This window comes from Periplaneta americana, chromosome 12 (assembly GCF_040183065.1).
Source record: "Periplaneta americana isolate PAMFEO1 chromosome 12, P.americana_PAMFEO1_priV1, whole genome shotgun sequence".
NCBI classification, from domain to species: Eukaryota; Metazoa; Arthropoda; class Insecta; order Blattodea; family Blattidae; genus Periplaneta; species Periplaneta americana.
The window spans coordinates 148188552-148210319 of NC_091128.1; positions in this window are offsets into that span (position 1 = coordinate 148188552).

The window sequence follows — 21768 nt, forward strand, 5'->3', positions numbered from 1 at the left end:
CTCAGCTTGGATCTTTTTACTATATACCTCCATGATAATGAGCGATTTTGTCCACATTTTGATATCAATACGATGGTCCCAAGTATAATATTGTAATTCATATTATTATTGATTTTACAGGCGAAGGGTTCAAAGATCTAAATGACTTCTGTTTGAATCAACTTATTGTGTATATTTTAACTATTTCTCATTCGTGTACGAAAAATAAGTAATAGTTTGACTTAGAAATACTGTATATCTAATATTATCTAATTTATGTAAGATACAATAGTTGTCGACGAAATAATAGCACTTATAAACATAGGGACTGAAACCAAAGAGAATACCTCTTGTTATCCCTTTCCGGATTCTCTCTCCTTTTCTATGTCTCTCTCTAATGACAATGATAATATCATTTTTAAATGGATATTGAAAATGGCCCGTACACCTTGAGGAACTAGAGAAAAAATTAAGCAAAAGTTGCTTTGCGACTGCTAATAAAATCATCTTCTGTTGAATCCTCTCACACAATGTGCTTTACATACCATACTTCCACTCTGTTTCAACATACAGTATAATTTTTTTGGGTAATTCGCCTAATGAAATCCAAATATTTAAACTACAGAAGAGAGCTATTAGGGCCATAGTTTAAGTGTCTCAAACGAGTAGTTGCAGACCATTCTTAAAAAATTACATATCCTACTTTTACTCTTTATATTTATGAAATGTTTAATTTTATCAAATATAAATTGAATAACTTTCCTACAAATTCAGTAAACACCAGCACAATACAAGAAATAAAGATAATATTTTTATTGAGCATTCTAACAAGACTACATAAAATATTTCCACCCATACTGATTTTCTTCTGTAGCCCATAACAGCCTACCAAATTATCTTAAAGAAATAACTGCTTTGCACATCAAAAATTTAAGAAAGCTCTTTACAAGATTTCAATTAAAAATTGATTTTACAATGTGAACGAATTTACTGAAAATTGCCATAACTGACTACTAATAAAGAATGCCTTACTTTAAAAACTCTACTTTCTTTGCATGTCCTGAATTTAAGATGGGATGGATGTATTACAGTCTGTCGAAGTGTTTGTTCAAATTGACTCCTCTATCCAAACTGTTAAATTAAGTGTGACTTGCCTTGTTAAGTGTTAAATCTATTCTTGTGGTTGCAATTTGTTAATTTTGAAATTATTTGTAATTTATGTTGAAATTTTTGTATGCTGTATTTTAGTTTATGTAGGCCTGTGTTGTATTTTAGCTTTTACATGTTGTATCTTAGTAATTATGTGGTACGACATATCGACCCATATTATGTGTGTAATCAGTTGAACGCAATAAATGAATAGGCTATGAACATGAATAATATGAATATAATAGAAAAAGTGTAAAGTTATCTCAATTGACACTGGCAAAAATGATTGTTTTATTTGACCAAAGCTTCAGGCCTACACTAAAAGGTAAAAAAGAAAAAAATGTACTATTTGTACATATTATTTTCTTAGTAATCTTACTTATTATTATACGAACACACTTTCCTAAAAGAACCCTAAATTACATGATTTGCAATGGAAATAAAACTACAAAGTAAATAAAATGTACAGCTGTTATTTATTTTTTAGTTATTATGAACTTTAAGATTCATTAACATTTTCATTCACAACTGAAACTTCCATACATTGATTTTAAGTTTTTTGGATTAAGTACCGATACTTATTCTTGTACACAAAAATATCATATCTTAATATCTGGGTTACGAAATTAGGAGAGATTCATTGTAGTCCTTGTTAAGTTTAAAAATTCGCTGTTTGTTTTTTCGATGTTGAAAGTACAAATCTAGTTGATATGTAAGGGTTAAGGTGATTGAATTTTATATCATTTAAAGTGAGCATTTCTACTTTGATTTGTATTTCTTTTACTTCATCCCATTTTGTAATTTTGTCCTTCAAAGTTCAAATCCGTTTTCCAATTTCTTTTCTCTAGTAGTACAAATATCATCTTGACACACTTAAGAACTTGTATAAAGTTTACCTTTTAATTTAGTAATACTGATCAGTGTTAAGCCATTGATCGGAGATGAAAATGGTTATTTCTCTCTTCATATGTTCAAGATGTGAGTAGATTGATTCACCTTCATTCTGATTCCTATGTCCCTTTCTGAGGAATCTGTGTTTTGCCTTGACTTTAAAATATTTCTTACATATATGAATAAATATCACAAATGCTTCAGTTATTGTTCTCACCACCGTAATTATCAGAATAAAAGACAAACCGAGAGATTTCTCGTTCGACCTGAGTTTTCATAAAGTTTATAAGAAAACTGCCAATCTCATTATTACCTCTTTGACCAACCATATGCAACCAAATCCTTCCAGTTTACAGAAATCGAAAACATTAAAAATTACATGTTGCATATTTTATTTTATAATAGAAAATGCTTACATCACTTGGAGCAATTAGAAGCTTCTGAAGGTCAAAGCATCCCACACGAACTCTAAACTCTGTAAGAGCACGCTATTTGTACCTTTCCTTCACATCTGTCAGACAAGTTGTGACAGTCTTGTGTTGTTCATATTCATGTTGCTTCTTTCTTTCTGGATCTGCATTAGCTAAAAATTGCTTCGTTCTCATTGATCCTTAAAAAAAAAAAACGTAATATTAAACCCTTTCACAAAAATATCATGGTACCTACGTTGAGTAGCAAAGACATTACGATCTTTTTCTGCTCTCTGCTCCATAGAAAATTAATATAGTTTCCCAATAGTTAAACTTTCTTCAAAAAAAGTTACTATTGCTCTCTTTCCTTACATAATCATCTGTAGGGAATGGCCTAACTTCCTTTTTACATATTCCTGAATGACATCACTTCTGTTTAAATTCTTATCTCTCTTCTCAGGAGAAATGGCTGTAGTACGGTACCAGTGTGATCCAACTTTTTCAAAGCAGATATTATTCACATGTTATTATTAATGTCAATGGAGTGCAGGAACGTAGTTTTACATAACTTCTCCATTACTGTCCATCACTGTCAATAAAGTAAACCGAACTGAACTTCTTGAATTGTTCTGTACCATACATCTCTCACTCACATTGATATAAAATCCCATATCTTGCAGTGATGTAGCATGAAATTTTGAGCAGGGGAAGCTAACTCAAGTTGTCTTTCATGCAATATGAGAAAACGTATTACAAAAATACAGTGTTAAAATAAATAGTAGTCAATTTCAAGTAAGCAGTCGAAGATTGGTTGGAACATAGTAAGTAACACCAATAAGGCATGACCTCAAATGATACGTAGTAAAATATGATTTCACAGTTTACACATATGTCTTAACAAATAGACACGTGTATGTATAACATTAGCTCACTCCCTGTCATACGTAGAGAAATCACAATATTAGTATCATTACGTATGTATGCGTCTGTCTTTTGGTTGTGTCCTTCATTGACAGCAAGGGAGTCGTTCATTTGTTTTTTAAATCACACTTCTGTTCGTAAGTCAGTCTTGATAATACAATTGTCCTAAAAAAATTCAAGTAAATTAGTGTCAGGAACTGTTATTTCGCTCATTATTTATTATATCAGCCACAATGCACACTAACACTTCAACTGAACACAACTGACGAAAAGGGATAACTCGGAAACTACTTATTTTAAATGTTAGAGCTAGCTACTTGCGAGCCTTGCGACTAGGGTAGTTTAGTTAGAAAGGGATGGAAAATCTGAGGGGTGGATTACACAGAAGAAACCAGTCTGCTTGGAAGCTGGTGTGTGCAGGCTTCTTGTTTACTGCTGCATCACAAATCATCCTGAGCTGCCGCATCACAATATTTAACGTGTAAATATAAATTCTATTAAAATTAATAAATAATTTTCTCCATAAACTGCAGGTTTATTATGAAATTATTATTAACTGGGGAAGCTAAGCTTTTTAGCTTACATTGACGCTACGCCACTGATATCTTGGTGTAGTAATGTAACAGTACCTATTTCTTCTGCTTCTACCTTGTTGGAAATTATATTTACATTCGTTACTAAAACCGAAGTGAAATTGAGAGAATAAAATAATCATTGGGACTAAATAATGAAGTCAGAACATGGCCAAATTACAGTATGGTATCTGTTTGTGCTACAAATTTTAATAAGCTTATGTTATAACTTATAATAACTTAATGCCAATTAATTAAATATAAACATCTTACTGGAGTAGAAGAGGTTAATAAACATCACTAGCATTTTCTTACTCTGAGATGTAAAGGCTTATTTGCCATTTATCAATGACAGCTGTTCCACAATTTGTAGAGTTTCAACACTAAAAATACTTATGTTTAAGTAATGAGAAAAAAAATGTATTCCACTTCTTCTGTGATTATAATGAGAAAACGCAAGTCGCTACTAGAGATGAACAAAACTAACTGCCACTCTTTTGTTGCACTTGTCTTTCAAGTCTCATCTCGTAACTCTTGTGTGTTTCGACTCTTGATCATCATTCCCGAAATAGTATTTGGTCGACATGGAAAGATTTCGTAACTTTGAATAACATACATAATTGAAATAAATAACATTCGAGGTGTTTAATTGATATAAAAAGACAAAACAAAACAGTATCGTAGTTATCAAAATGTTCTGGTTCTATTATCAGATATTACCTATGGTTATATAAATAGAAAAAAAAATCTCAAATGAATTTGCATTTCTAAGAAACATAAAACTTAGCGTTAAATAAAGCGTTAATATTTTTTTTTACTTGAGATTGTACACGACTTCAAACATACGAAAAAAAAAAATCCTAGCCTTTTCATAAAGGCCTAATAATTTAATAAAGATTGGGAAACGGATTATTATACACTAAAAGCTAGAGATGATGTTTCAAATAGGCTACTTGATTGTTTTTACATATATAACAGTTGTCAAAACGGATAAAAGTTCAGTGAGGCTTATGAGTACAAACAACTGTGACGATTCAAGCTGCTTGACATTCGAGAGTTGATCACTGCAGATGTCTTGAATGTTCGCCTGATTCATTCACAAGCAGTCTTTGCATCAACGACGTAGTAATATTGTCGTGCGGGTTTTCGTCTTTGCTTTCTCGCTGGCTGTTCAACTCTAGTAGCTACCATTGTTAGTAACAGTCACTCGAAATATGAACATATATTACAGGTAGCTACTTAAATTGATTCTATGACTTTAAACGTGAAGTACCGGTACATACATTTATTGTTAACCTATTTCAATTATTATTCTATTTCTGCTTTATTGATAATAAGAAAGTGCAAGAATTACTATTGTTAGCAGTGTCACCCATAATAACAACCACTTCGAAGTACAAAAATATCTCAAATTGTTACTTAAACTGTTGTTAACCTATTTTAATATGTAATAGACTAATAATACGTAGTCTATATTGAATTCGGAATTATTTAAAACTTTAAAAATATATTTTATTCCAACGGGCAGTTTCTCTAATATCTTTGATGCACCAGTGTTATAAACAATCTTCTGGATGTAACTGAATTCTGGCAGACCCTAAATACCTTGTTTCAGAATTGGACAGAAGAAATTTAAGAGGTTGTGGAAGGTCATATTTTTACCTGGCTATTTAACGACGCTGTATTAACTACTAGATTATTTATAGTCGATGGGATTGGTGATAATGAGATGGTATTTGTCAATATGAGGCCGAGAATTCGCCATAGATTACCAGACATTCGCCTTATGATTGAGAAAAACCTCAGAAAAACCCAATCAGATAATCAGCCCAAGTGAGGGGTTCTAGTAAGTATTTTGAGATTGGGAACTAGGGGTCCGAGGGTACAAACTTGCAGCGTGAAATAGTTTTAACATAAATATACTGTACAGCAGGGATATCGAACAGCGCTCTCAAACTGTGAAACGATTAATACTGTTTCCTGCAGTAGCTGAGCTGAAACGACAGTCAGTCAGCTCGCTGTAGCAGTGTTCTGTACGCAGTGTGTTTATCAACTCTGGCGGCTGGTATGGATATGGAACGACGATTCAATAGTGAGTGGACAGATAAATAAAAGACGGAAAGGCACATTGTTTAATATGTAGAAAAGAACTTGGATACATTAGCCATCATAATATTAAAAGGTATTTGAATTCTACACGTCATGCTGAAGCTTATGGACCAGAAAAGTTATCCGTTTCACTCGTGAAAAGGCTGTAGAAGAATTAAAATCAAGATTGAATTCAGGAAACCTTCCATCATCATCGGGTGCTAGTAGAATAAGCTTGGTTCGTGCTAGCTACAAAATTTGTGAAATTATTGCAACGGCTTCAAAGCTATTTACTGACGGAGAATTTGTGAAAGGCTGTCTCATAGCTGTTGCAAAAGAGATATGTCCGGAATAGGTTAATGATTTTAAATCTATATGTTTGTCTCGTAATATTTTTTCAGAGCGCGTATCATAAATGGGAGATAACTTGGAGGAACAATTGATAGCAAGAATGAAAACTTTCACATATTACTCACTATAGCTCTTGATGAAAGTACCGACCGGAAAGATACGGCGCAGCTAGCTACAGTGTATTCATAAGGAGTGTCGACTCAGATTTTAATGTTCATGGAGATCTTGTAGACGTCAATTCACTAAAGGATCGAACTCGAGGAGGAGATATTTTTGAATCTGTAACAAAAACTATGAACAAATTTCAAGTCACGCTAAAAGCAATTAATTTTATACATCAAAACGGTTTACATTTCTGAACTTGAAGTTACACTGCTACAACACATACACACAAAGTTGATATTTTAAACATGATATTAACAACATTATTATTATGATTTACCTCTTTCTGTCACTAACGAACAACATTCATGGAATGACACAGTAGATAAAACTATTATTATTATTATTATTATTATTATTATTATTATTATTATTATTATTATTATTATCACAATTCATCCTCAAGTAGGCTACAGTCTTTGTTTATTAGAGTTCGTCAAGTGCAAATCTAAACTGAGTTCCTAATCAATTGGTAAGATGTATAAAATGTAATCTTCATCTTACGATGTTTGGTGACGTATACACGTCCGTTGATGTGACATATTAATGAATTTAAATACTATTATAGTCACAATCATGCCATGGAATGAAAGAAAAATTTCACAACCTCGAGCGGGAAGTAGCAGGTTCTATTCCCGCTCGAGGTTGTGAAATTTTTCTTTCATACCATGGCATGATTATGACTATAATAGTATTTAAATTCATTAAGATGTATAAAAATTATCAAAGTACCAGCCGCCGCAGTTTCGCTTTTGTTTACTATCATTCGGCCGGACTGCCTGCTACCTGTGTTCAACCGTTGAGGGAGGAGTGAAGGCTCTGCAGTTCACAGCTCGAGAGCGCTGTTCGACATCCCTGCTGTACAGAGTGGGCACAAAGTCCCATTACTCCTTATAAATATCTCAACTATACACATTATTTCTGTAATTCCCGTCATAATGCAGACATACATCCACTTTACACTAACTGTGTGTCCTAAGTGTTCAAAGGGTCAGTATGTCTCCATCATTCTCCTCACACAAAATAGTGCGTCGCCAAGTACGGTGTGACTTTCGCCTCAGCATTGCTGGCGTAATCTGTTGTAAAGCACATTTTGCGGCGTCCTTCAATTCATCAGTGGTGTCGTACCGTTCTTGTGCAACAATGCTCTTGATGCAACCCCACAGCGCATTGTAACAGGTTTTCACAACGCTGGATTGGCTGTGGGTCACCCATCTTATCAGCTCCTCTCGACTGACCACCTCGCAGCCCCGACCTCACAACCTGTGACAATGCGCTTTCCTCAAGAGCGTTGTTGCACAGGAACAGTACGACATCAATGATGAATTGAAGACGCCTTGCGACGCGCTTTCCAACAGATTACACCAGCAATGCTAAGGCGAATTTCACACCGAACCTGGTGACGCATTATTTTGTGTCAGGAGAATGATGGGGGCATACTAACCTTTGGACATTTACGATACAGCTAGTGTAAAGCGGATGTATGTCTGTATTATGACCGAAATTACATAAATAGTAGCCTATGTATATTTTAGGTATTTGTAAGGGGTAACGGAACTTCATGCCCACTCTGTACATTGAGTGAAATGATTCAGTTAAAGATTAATTTTAATTCCAAGGTAAAGTTGTTTCAATACAAGATCTAATAGGCCTATTTGACGTTATTCAAGGTAATCATTTTTTTTTTCAGCTGCAATTAAGAGTTGTAGGATAAATTTAATAAACAAAAATAGTGCATATTTCTTATCATGATGATAATGATTATTATTATTATTATTATTATTATTATTATTATTATTATTATTATTATTACTAACCGTACCCGTGCGCTCCGCTGCACCAGTTAGAAATAAATATAAAGTAATTACATAATTAAAATAGGACATTTGATCCAGCGAACATTCGTGTTTGATAGAAGGATAAATCGTTTAATATGTTACTTAATTTAAATTGTATTCAAATAATTAAAATGCGATAATTTTGGTCCAGAGAGCACTCATTTGGTGCAATGACAATTTCTTTCCTAACATGTTTCTTAATTTTTATTACATGCAACCATAGTTTAATGAACATTGACATCATTTAGATTTAATGTGTATACTTTATTTTACTTGCTATATGTTTCCATTGAATTATGGTGACTATTACACTCTTACTACGTCATACTACTTTTGACCAATAAAACGGTACGAAAGGACGTATTTCAACCAATCATGGCTGCTTATCGCACAATTTTATCGCGTCCCTAGCATTTGTTTAATTTTATCGCGTCCCTAGCATTTGTTTCTTTGTTTGCCAACATTTGAAACTGCGCTGGTCTGGACGTCAAAAATATATATAAAATTACAAACCACGCCAGTCGATGCACAGCAGTTTCAAATATGACTCGCATTGGCATTCAAGAACAAGAATTAATAAAAATCACTGATCATACCTATGCATCTTCTGAAATCCGATTTAGAAATAAATGAAGAGCACCATTCGGAAATCCTGAATAAGTTGAATACACCATGTAGGCCTAAATCAACGAGTTCCACTTCTATTACGCACACGTCCAATATTACATCAATTGAACCACCAACCACATTCAAATTTGAAAATTGTACATTCAATAATTATTCCTTTTCAAATTATTCATTCGGAAATCCTGAATAAGTTGAATATACCATGTAGGCCTAAATCAACGAGTTCCACTTCTATTACGCACACGTCCAATATAACATCAATTGAACCACCAACCACAATCAAATTTGAAAATTGTACATTCAATAATTATTTCTTTTAAAATTATTCATGTTTATTTTTTATGTCATCGTCGTTAATTAAAACTTTTCTAACACTTGTGTATATTAGTTAGGTTATGTTATAGCTTCTGCTCTGAGAGGATAAAAAGTACTTCTGCTATATGATATTATGGATAGTCACGTATCAGAGATTGTTTAATATTAAGATTTATTGAATAGTAATCATTACAGTGTCTGTATAAAGACACTACTGCCATCTAGCATGCATCTAGCGTAATATTTGTAATGTTGAGATGGTACAATAATATATTTGAAGACAGTTGTATTTTCGTAAGTCAATTAATATTTTATTGTATTGGAGTACTTCGTTACTTCTAATCTTTATATACTTTCTTCTAATCGTGTAATAGTCAATTAAATCCCACTCGAGTTTTGATTTTCTCTAGATAAATCAAAACGTCTAGTGAGATTACTGTTGATAACTTAATTTTAACCCTTGTTTTCTACGTATTCAGTAAATGGCGCTTGGCCACTATGGTTCTGAAACCTTCAAATAACTTAAATTAAATTATGTTATATTATATTATGTTATATTATATTATATTATATTATATTATATTATATTATATTATATTATATTATATATTATATAAAAAGTGTGTTGATAACGGATGTACTCCGATAAGTAAGTTTTAATTTGTTATGGGGACTCTTGAATCTCAGGAGGAACAACTTTTACAACAGCGCAACATAATCTGCTTGGCTCATTACCCAATTTTTTTGCACCACATTTAATACATATGTATTTTATGTATTTTAATAGGATTCAATTGAGCATAGTTAAAATTTGGATTATAAAATAATGGAATACTAAGCTAACATACTATTACTGCGTACTAAATCAATACACTCTCTGAGATTAGAATGAATGCGTACATAAACATTATTTTAAGAAATACAGGAAACGAATACACAGAATAGCCTATTAACTTTTCTGTGCATAAGAAGCTATTTTAATCTTACCTGTCCTCAATTCACTCAGAAGTTACTCTAATAACATTATAGCATTATGTCCATCTAGAGAAACTACACTTTCCAATGGTGAAATAATAATTAATTATACAAATCGGTTAATTTAGCTTCCGATATTACTTCATACAAACACAGAAACATTATCTGTAGGCTATCTTTTATAGCTTTCGATTGTTGCCGTCCAAGGCCCCTTATAGGCGAAGTCATTTGTTTTTCATTTCATTACACGGCCTTAGATGGCAGTTACTTTAATTTTAAAACTCATTTATCTCATTAAATATCAGTCCTATCAAAATTTTGCACAGAATAAAACTTATCGGAAATGATGTTTAAAGAAACTTTTGTTATGTAATATTTTTCACAAAAAATCAATAATAAGCGAGATATTTCGATTTATTTAATTCAGGCCCCTTTATAACTCCCCTTTTAAATAAAGTATTTTGAATGCCATATAGCCTAAAATCTAAGTTACAGCGAACTTAATTTATATTCCAATTTTCATCGAAATCCGTTCAGCCATTATCGCGTGAAAAGGTAACAAACATCCAGACAGACAGACAGACATACAAACAAAAATTTCAAAAAAGCGATTTTCGGTTTCAGGGCGGTTAATTATATATGTTAGGACCAATTATTTTTGGAAAATCGAAAATTACCAGAAACATTTCGGCTACAGATTTATTATTAGTATAGATTATTATTATTATTATTATTATTATTATTATTATTATTATTATTATTATTATTATTATTATGCTACTGCTACTATGTGCGATCTACATGGTCATGTCTGTTGCAAGATCATTCGCTGTATTATTACGGGGGTTCTGGTTGCCATCTGACCTGCTTAATGTCATTACCGAGTCACCCGCAGGGCGGAAGCCCCTGTGTTGCAGTAATGTTATCCTGTTAGTGAGCCGGGGCTTCGCCCGGTATTTTTAGTGCGAGGCCAAACAGCCGGAAGTGTCGGCTTGTCTACCAGACATCGCGGCGCATAATGTCCGCATTGACAGATGTCACTTAAACTTGACTTGAATTTAATTTTACTTCAGATAACAAACGATAAATATATATTTAGAATCCTAACTTATATTTAAGTTAATTTTAAGTAAAAATCAAGGCGCCGACTTCGGGGGGGGGGGGCAAGTCGCAAGACTATTTCTGTCTCCTCAAATTATAAAGTGTAGGCCGTTGTCACCTCAATAAAATAATAATTCGAAGAGAAATTCTTCATATTAAAAATAATTAATCTGTTCAAAAGATGAACTAGGACATAAGCAAAAAATGGTTATTCTGAAATACCGTACATGAACAAGTTACTGGCGTATCTCACAATACCCTCTCCATTTCAATCCTTCTGCATTTAAGATCGGTAAATCCCCACACACGATGCAACGGTGACTTCACTTCTTTGTCTATGATCCACATTTTTTTTAGTCCATTTCAAATCTGTCAAATATTGCGATCGAACGGTAGCAGTCAGAAGTACAGAGAAAGCCAATAAGATATGAACGATTTCATTAATATTGAGAAGCTATTAGTCATTTGTTCATGGTTATAATTGGAGAACACAAAGCAAGCTTGGGAGTTTAATGTTAAAATAATTTTAACATTTCGTGGTATAACCAATCTGTGAGGCTCCTAAAGATTGGGAATTGCTGAGGTGTTTGTGGGGATGAGCTCCTACAAACTATAAAATACCTCCATAGCTTGCGGCTTATAGCCTCTTCCCATTAAACTCCTATCACCTACCTGCACGTGGTGGAGCTGCTTTTACTGAAGGTGAAGGTGTGTCTGGCGAGTTTTCGGCGCCATAAAACCGATCAGCTCAGGGAAGGTAGATCTCTTTAGCCTTGGTAGGCAATCTACCTAGGAGAAGGTACTCCGAAATAAAACCCGGTCCTCCAGAGCGGAGGTTGTGCAGTGGGCTGGTTACCCACTCACGTAAAAACTTACCAACTCATAAGTCTCTAAGGAATCAGCCGGATAGCAATCAATTAAGACGACAAGGCCATAATAAAGGACAACGAACTGGTATTAAAGATATTTTACATGTAGGAACCTGGAATATAAGAGGAGGATTCAATATAAAGGAACTGGAGCTCATAGAAAACTTGAAACAACGAAATATCAATATTGCCGTTATAACAGAAACTAAGAAGAAATTGAGAGGAACAAAAGACTTAAAGAACTATACTTTGATCTACAGTGGAGTTGAACAAACACAACGAGCAGTGGGTGGAGTAGGTATCCTAATAGATGAAAAATGGAAAAGAAAGATAGAATCTTATGTCTACATAAATGAAAGAATAGTGATTGTTAGATTTAAAATCGATAGAGGACATTTATGTGTCATAGGGGTATACGCACCTGAGGAAGGAAGACGTGAAGATACTGAAATATTTTATGAAGAATTACAAAAACAAGTGAATAAATACAATAAAACTGATCACATGTTAATATTAGGAGACTTGAATGCCCGAGTAGGAAATGTACCAATAGTAAATATAGTGGGAGCATTTGGTGAAATTACCTTAAATGAAAATGGTAAAACACTACGAGATTTTGCTACTTTTAATCAGCTTAAAATTACCAACACCTTTTTTCGAAAGAAAGACATAAATAAATATACTTGGAATGCAAGGGGCTCACGCTCAATAATTGATTATGTAATAGCCAATAAGAAAATGTCTTCCCAAATTCGAGATACCCACGTATTTAGAGGCAATGATATAAGCTCCGATCACTTTTTAGTTACTTCAAAGGTTGAAATATGGGCAAGATGGAAGAAACTAAAATGTTCAACGAAACTTCAAAATCAGAATTTTAAATTTAAGGTGCATCTTCTACAGGAAGAGAGTATAAGGAACTTATACCAACAAAGACTCACACGTGAACTGCAAATGGTTGAAACTAAAGACAATATTGAAGAAGAATGGAGTAGGTTAAAATCAGCAATATTGAAAATAGCTAATGAGGTACTTGGAAAAAGTAAAACATCAAATCGGAAAAGGGGTCTGAAAATATGGAACACAGAAATAGCTAATAGTATTAAAGAAAAGCAGGATGCTTATAAATCGTACTTACAAACACGAACGGATGAAGCTTGGGAAATATATAAACAGAAAAGAAATAAAACAAAAAATTTGATAAAAAGATCTCATAGTGAATCTTGGGAAAGATTTATTGCTAACATTGAACATGACATCCACGGAAGACAGAACGTAGCCTTTAAGCTTATGAAACATTTGAATAAAGCAGAGAAAGATACTGCAAGTATTAACATTATTACAGAACACCAATGGATACAACACTACAGAAACTTATGGTATGATGAAAACTATGAAGAGAATTATTATGTAGAAAGTGACAGTAGTTCTATAGATCAAATAGACATAAAAGAATTAGAAGCGGCTTTAAAAGTAACAAAAAATAGAAAAGCTACTGGATTGGACGGAATTAATGCTGAACTAATTAAATATGGTGGAATGATATTAAAATTCTGTTTCCTTCATTTTCTGAACATGTGTTGGAAAAATTGTTCAGTGCCCATGGAATGGAATACAGCCAAAGTTATTTCCCTATTCAAGAAAGGTAATAGAAATGACACAGGAAACTATAGAGGAATAACCTTATTAGATGCAGGATATAAAATCTATGGAAAAATTCTTAATCAAAGATTACAAGCTATTGCTGATGTAGTAATATCAGAGGAACAATCAGGCTTTAGAAAAGGACGCTCATCTAGTGATAATATATTTATAATGAGGCAGATTATTGAAAAACGTCGAGAGTTTGGTTTGGAAACCCACTTAGCATTCATTGACTATGAAAAAGCTTTCGATAAAGTGAAAAGACCCCTTTTATGGAAAATACTGGAAATAAGAGGCTTTCCTAAGCACCTTATTAATGCCGTTAAGAGTTTATATGTAAATACCAAAATAGTTATTAGCTCAGGTTTTAAAGTGTCAGAAGCAATTTTAACAAATTTAGGTGTTCGACAAGGGTGCAGTTTATCACCCACTCTGTTTAATTTATATATTGACGATCTAGTTTTGAAGTGGAAAGATGAAATACAGACTGCGATTAAAATAGAATCTAACACACCTTTAAATACTTTACTATACGCTGATGATCAAATAATTATCCAGGAAACAGAAGATAACCTACAAAGAGCAGTGTATAGATTAAGCCAAAACGCAATATTTTACAATCTAACTATATCTGCAAACAAAACAAAGATAATGGCTTTTAAAGGGAAAAATCCTGTTAGATCTAAGATAATAGTAAATGGAAACATTTTAGAACAAGTATCCCACTTCAATTATCTAGGATGTGATATTAGTTTTAATTATGAGAAAGATATTGAGAAGAAAGTTAATAGATTTCAGATGATATGTGGAACAATTGGAAGAACTTTAGGAAGAAAAGCGAGAAAAGAAACTCAAATGAAATTTTATAAAGTTATGGCTGTACCTACTCTTATATATGGCTCTGAATCATGGACAATAACAAAAAAAGAAGAATCACGTATACAATCAGCAGAGATGAAATTTATGAGATACGTAAGAAGATGCACTAAAGCCGATAAAATAAAAAATGAAACAATAAGATCAGATCTCAATATTTTCTCAGTACACGACATGGTAGAAAAAAATAAAACAAAATGGAAAGATCATGTTGACAGAATGGCAGAGAATAGGCTACCAAAGAAGATAATGAATTATCGCCCGATCGGGAAAAGGGATCTGGGTAGACCTCGCAAGAGGTGGCTGGACGATAGAGACCGGAACAGGTGATATCACCTAAACCTTGAAGGGAGAAGAAGAAGAAGAACCAATCTGTGAGCAGAAGAGAAACGTGGAGAACTTCATTCTAGTCTAGCCTATACCTGACGACATGTGCCAGAGAGTTATTGACGTTTAAATCGTGGAGACTTGACTGCACTTATGACCTCAACCATCAGGTTCCAAATTATGACATTATGAAAAATCGGAGGAGTAGCATCAGTGAAAATCGTTCACAACAATGTGCAAAGATCATTAAACCCTGTATTAGTAATATTAACACTGAAAATCCTGGGATATCCGGGGACAAATTATTAAATCCAGGAACATCTCAGGGACGAATTTTGTCCCGGGACAAAAAGAAAAATTCGGGGACGTCTGGTAATCTTAATATGTGTGTGCGTGCGTGTGTGTGTGCGTAGAGATAATCAGAGGCAATTGGTACATGATGAGATGTAAGACACGTGCGGGCGTTTGTTTCGCAAGGCCCTCATTCAAAAGCGAGAGAATCAATTTTTATGGAGCCAATTGCGTGTCTCGTGCCTACAGAGATCGCTCTTGCCAGTGACTTCAATTTGTGAACTGATGCGGTCACGACTCGCTCTCTGTTACGTAACGGCTGTTATTGAATTTTGGCTTCCTTGAAAGAACTTGCCATAATCTAACAGCCCACAGGGACCGAGGGTGAGTTGCCAGCTTGAGATGCGCAGTTCCGCTGCGTTCCAGTTCATTCTTGTTCTTATTTGATACTTCTAAGCAGTGGCGATTTCTCTTAAGGAGCACAGAAGCAGTGCACCACCTCTTCAAATAACATACGTTTTTAAATGTATATCAATGAGCTGCAGTAGACTATGTTAGCGACATAATTCTTTATTATAATAGGCCTACTATGTAAAAATAACACTGCATGTGTACTGTTCTTGTTGACGCCTGGGACTTACGTTTACCGCTCGACACTTGCGGCACATTGTTCCATTCGAGCATGCGCAGTAGTACTGTTTCACTGGCAGGCTTTGGAGCATGGCGGGGAGGCAGTACAGTGTGCGTAGGAGGGATTAGGAGCACTTTCAGATGTGTTCTCAAGCTCGTTCCATCATAAATGTTACAATGAATAGTGTGCAAAATCTTTTAAATGTGTAATTTTCTATAAGACCTTTACACGAAAAGATCAAAGTAAAGAAGATGGGTAGACCTACACATGAATTAAAATTATAAGTGACGAAGAACAGTAATAGAGAAGTGAGAAGAAAATTCAACATTCGGACTTTGAAAAATGAAATATACGGCTGCAATATAAAATACGGTGTATTTTGTTTTCCTTGCCTGTTGTTCGACGGCGAACATTAATTATTGACAAAAATAAGTACGTTTTAAGAATTTTATTTATTTTTCTGTTTGAATTGAGGACTGTGCGTAGTAACTAAATAATTTTGATTATCGTTCTGCAGATATGATTGACCTGAAGCACATGAATGAAAGAATTGAAAAAAACACGATTCTTCAGCTGCACACATCAACAATAATGTTCAATTAGCAGTGTTAGGTCAAACAAACATACGCACCCAATTGGATTCAATTGGATTGTTGCACTTCACAATGATAAAGTTACCAAGAACAGATATGTACGTGCGGTTTTGTGGAGCTTTTGAGTTGGCTTTAAGAGGTCACGAAGACGGAAACTCATCTTTAAACGCTAGTATTTTTCTTGGCCTCATCAATTTCAGTTCTGAATTAGACGCACTCTTAAGGAACATTTGGAAACAGGAACAGTGTTTAAGAGCACATCAGACACTATACAGAACGAAGTTCTTCAAGCCATTTTGATGTATGCCATGATGAGATTTCAAAGAAATAAAGAAAGCTGCTGACTTTTTAACAGTTAAGGCTGATGAGACGACACACGTATCGAATGTTTGTGAACGTGCGAACTGTGTTATAAAACGCAATATAGCGAAAACAATATTATTTACGGTGTCCTGCAATAGAAATTGAACACTTTACTTTGTTATTACTGGACCTACATAGGAGACTGATTAACTGCAATTTCTTGACTAATAAAATTATGTAAATCTATACCTACGTAACATATGTTAATAGTTATGTAGTAGTTAGTACCTATAATAATAATAATAATAATAATAATAATAATAATAATAATAATAATAATAATAATAATAGTAATAATATGATAATCATAATCATAATAAATATTTGTGCACCACCAGGATTATTTATCACCACACGCCACTGCTTCTAAGAAGCTCTTGTTCATCTTAGCTGCCTTTAAAGATAGATTGTATGTAAAGTGTCACACATTTTCTACGAAAATTGTCCCCGGACTTCATAAATAATTTAATATAGCTATTCCTTATAAAACTATAGTTCGACAACCCCGTAAAACACGCCAACTTCTGGAATCTTTCTCTTTCTTTCTTCTCTCTCCCTCGCTCCTCGTCCTTCAGTCACCAATCACCACGTAAATATCTGAGAGGGTGTGTGTGGGCATCGCGACCAATAGAAGAACCACTCTCCAGTATTACCACAATAACGGATTCTTCATTTTTGCCTCGACTGTCGGCTAGGAAGGTTCCATTATGCTAGCATTGCAGGCAACTAGTCAACCTTTTAATGCTTTTGTTAGCAGGTTTGACAAACTGTGAGTCGACCTGCAAGTACATAGTGCATAGTGCTCTCTCACTTCCCCCCGTGTTTTCTCACTTGCTCCTCCCCAAAACAGCCAGCGCTCACTTAGTAAAGGTTGGTTCACAATAAACCGGAAACGGAAACGACAACGAAAACGAGAACGGAAATATTGTTAAAATAGATATATTTAACATTATTTCCGTTCTCGTTGTCGTTTCCGTTCCCGGTTTATTGTGAACCAGCCTTAACTCGGTCAGGGTTTCAGTTCGATTTGTCAATCTATATATACCTTGTCTACAAACATTGTACCCACATTACCTGTTTATCTGTTTATTTATTTACCTGTTTATTTATTACCTGTTTATGTTCTGCGTACTGTGTACTTAGCTCTTTTCAATCAATGGTTCAGTATGGTATATTAGGTTTGGGAGGAATGGCAAAATCGACTCTCCATCCTTTAAATTTGCTCCAAAAAAGAATTATCAAAATTTGTCTATATAAGCCTTTTGATTACCCAACGAAATTATTTGTTCAGGAATTTGGTGTATCAAATCTAGAACATATTTATAAACAAACATTGCTGATTTACTTCCATAAAAATCACAATAAATTTAAATTTGATTCTCATGAATACCATACGAGACAAAACTACAGTTTTTTTTCTAAACACCATCGAATGCCACACAATTGCTGGATTAAAACACAGCAGAAATTTTGGACCCAGAATATATAATGCATTAATTAGAGCTTACCCTGAACTAAGTACTCTGAACACACATAGATTTAAGAGACAAATTAGATCAATTATTTATTTTTTTTGCCTTTCCTTAAGCTATATGAGTTTAAAAGTGTAATCTAATACACGTGTACTTTGTATTTTCTATATTTGTATATGTTATTACATGGTCTGTATTTTACTATATATTAATATTATTGTGCTGAATTAACACTCTTTAATTTTATATAAGTAGAATGAACTGCGCCCGAGCACGAGCTTCTACTCTTTCGGGCTGCAATGTCTAATGTAGTGTACATCTAGTGTATTAAATAAATAAATTTGAAACTTGATATTCGACATTTCACTAAAAATTTAAGAAAGCAGCTAATAATTGTATAGGGTAAACTGGGGTCTGTTGGACAGTCGGGCATGTTGGACACTCTGTACTTTAACGTGTTACTTCGCCACTTGTGGGCACCACATTCTGCTAGAAGTCAATGACGGAAGTAGCCCCACTCGTGGCTACTTCCGTCATTGACTTCTAGCAGAATGTGGTGCCCACAAGTGGCGAGGTAACACGTTAAAGCACAGAGTGTCCAACATGCCCGACTGTCCAACAGACCCTAGTTTACCCTAATAGATTTTTACTATTCTCTACAAAAACTGTTCAGAGTTTCCTAACCTATTAATCAATGTAGTTAATTGTAGAGATCTACTTATTGTCTAAGACAGCATCTTTCAACTTTTCAACATGTGGCACACTAAAGATGTAATTTAAAATCTCGAGGCACACTCATATAATCTAAACCAGTGGTTTCAAACTAGGGGTGAATTCCCCATCAGGAGGATTTTTGATGACTTTAGGAAGAAATGAGAATCATAAAATACAAATAAATCTGATAAATCTACCATCACTGAGGAAATCGGCAAATATTCAGATTCTTCAGAAAAAAAAAGAAAATAAAAGTTCTTTCAGTTCATAAAACCTTGATAGTAGGCGACCACGTGATAACAACCTAACTTGTGTATAAGTAAATAGCAGATTGTATGTAAAATCCATTGCAGAGCGAATATAGATAAGAAAAGAAATTTACATTCACTTCTCTTTCTCTTCGAAATCTTGAACTCTTCTCTTCCTTCGTACCTGTCGTCTCGCTTCACTTACCTTTCTTCCCACCACAATCTGAACACACGCTCTCGCCATGAAACAATACTAACAATACCATCCCATCGCACCTCCTCATACTCATCCTCTTTCACAATAGCCCTGCCAAGACTCTGGAATTCGTTACCTGCTAGCATCAGGGACTGTCGAAATAAAATTCAATTCAAACGCAAACTTACTAGGCACTTGTTCAGTAATTGAGACTCGTTCAGACATGGTTTCTTGTAAATAGTTCTCTTAATCTATCACAAAATATTTCAATATCCGGTAATTTCATCACTATAGAATTTTGTTATTGTAGGTTTAATTTGTAATTCAGTAAATACAAAAATATTCTTTGTTCTTAACTTCTATGATAAAATGTCTAGCTTTCATTAATCAGGTAATCTTGTCGTACTTTAATTTTTATTGTAATTGTAATTGTAAATTTAATATTAATTGTAATTTTATTGTTCATATTATAGTTGGAATCTCCTGGTAGAGGAGCAGAGAAGGCCTGACGGCCTTATCTCTACCAGGTTAAATAAATAAATACTAAAAAAATGAATACTAATATGTGAAAATAATCTTGTTTTTAGTGACCTTTTTATGTAATTAACCATTTTTATCACTGGCTGCAATACTGTAAACTCTACAACAAGCGACTTTGAAACAACTGCTTCTCTATGGAGAAAATGATGTGTAAATATTTCAGAGTTAATTTGCTTTGCTAAGGCCAAAAGTCTGCTATATGGTGAGTCCCTAACACCACAGCATGGCGCGTCCTCAGGTTGCGGATAAAGGAAACCCTTCCAGATATGGAGGGTAGCTGCGAATATATTGAATAAGCAGTCGCGGACAGCCGATAAGGGGTGGTCCTCCAGCTTGGGGATTGAGCATGAAATTCTAGACCTCCTAAGTAGAGAGGGTTAAGCACGCTATTTTGTTGGCTGTCAGGATTAAGCAAATCTAGATTATCGGATTCGGATTAACGAGATTTTACTGTACCAACTATTGTCCCATGATAACTTTCATTAATAATTATATCATTACGTCAACAGTAGAAACATATTCTCTGTATAGCAAGTAAAGGACAGCATTGAAGGAAAAGGAAAATTTAATTTTAAAAACAATTAATTTATATCCTCAAAATTATTATATTTAGTTTCAAGCTGGCCAAATGTAATAACTACTGTAAGCCTGTTATTAGAGTCTGGCTGGGCGGAAGAGAATGCCTACTGGCCTTAGCTCTGCCAGATTAAATAAATTATCATTATTATTATTATTATTATTATTATTTCATTGTTGATCGTTGACAATAATCAGGCTGAGTCTACAAGTAATTTAACATTTCACGGGCTCAGAATGACAAGGTTCTATCTGACATTTTTAGCAAAATTGAAATTTTTGTTGCATTGAATTATGATACTTCACAGTTATCTACCATATAAATTATAAGCTGATATCTCAATTATTTTTCGTGATAAAGTTAGTTTGAAAAGGTTCTTATCTGCATTGATTTCACTAACAACCGAACTTTTAAAATGCTCTCCTGTAAAATTTACTAAACACTAGATAGAACCTTGTCATTCTGAACTCTCGATATGTAAAATAAACTGTACGTACCAGCGTACAGATTATTTAAAATTGTATCAAATTCATACAGTTGTACGTCTGTTTGTGTGGCACTTTCTGTCTTTCAAGCCAACCATCATCTATTGCCACCTGGTGACAAACAGTAAAACTCTATATACACCTCGGCGACCAGTCGGTAAAAAGTGCATGTGCGTTACATAAGAACCAAGACGGAATTCGTATAGAACAGTCGTAAACCTTTTTTCTCCCCGTATCCCTAGAGACACTTCCCTACTGAAGCTTGTACTTCCTCACTATCAACGGACATTTCTAGCAAACTTTCGAATTTTATTTTAAGCGCACTATCAGTGGACATTTCTAGCAAATTTTCGAATTTTATTTTAAGCGCACTATCAGTGGACATTTCTAGCAAATTTTCGAATTTTATTTTAAGCGCACTATCAATGGACATTTCTAGCAAATTTTCGAATTTTATTTTAAGCGCACTATCAACGGACATTTCTAGCAAACTTTCGAATTTTATTTTCAGCGCACTATCAACGGACATTTCTAGCAAACTTTCGAATTTTATTTTCAGCGCT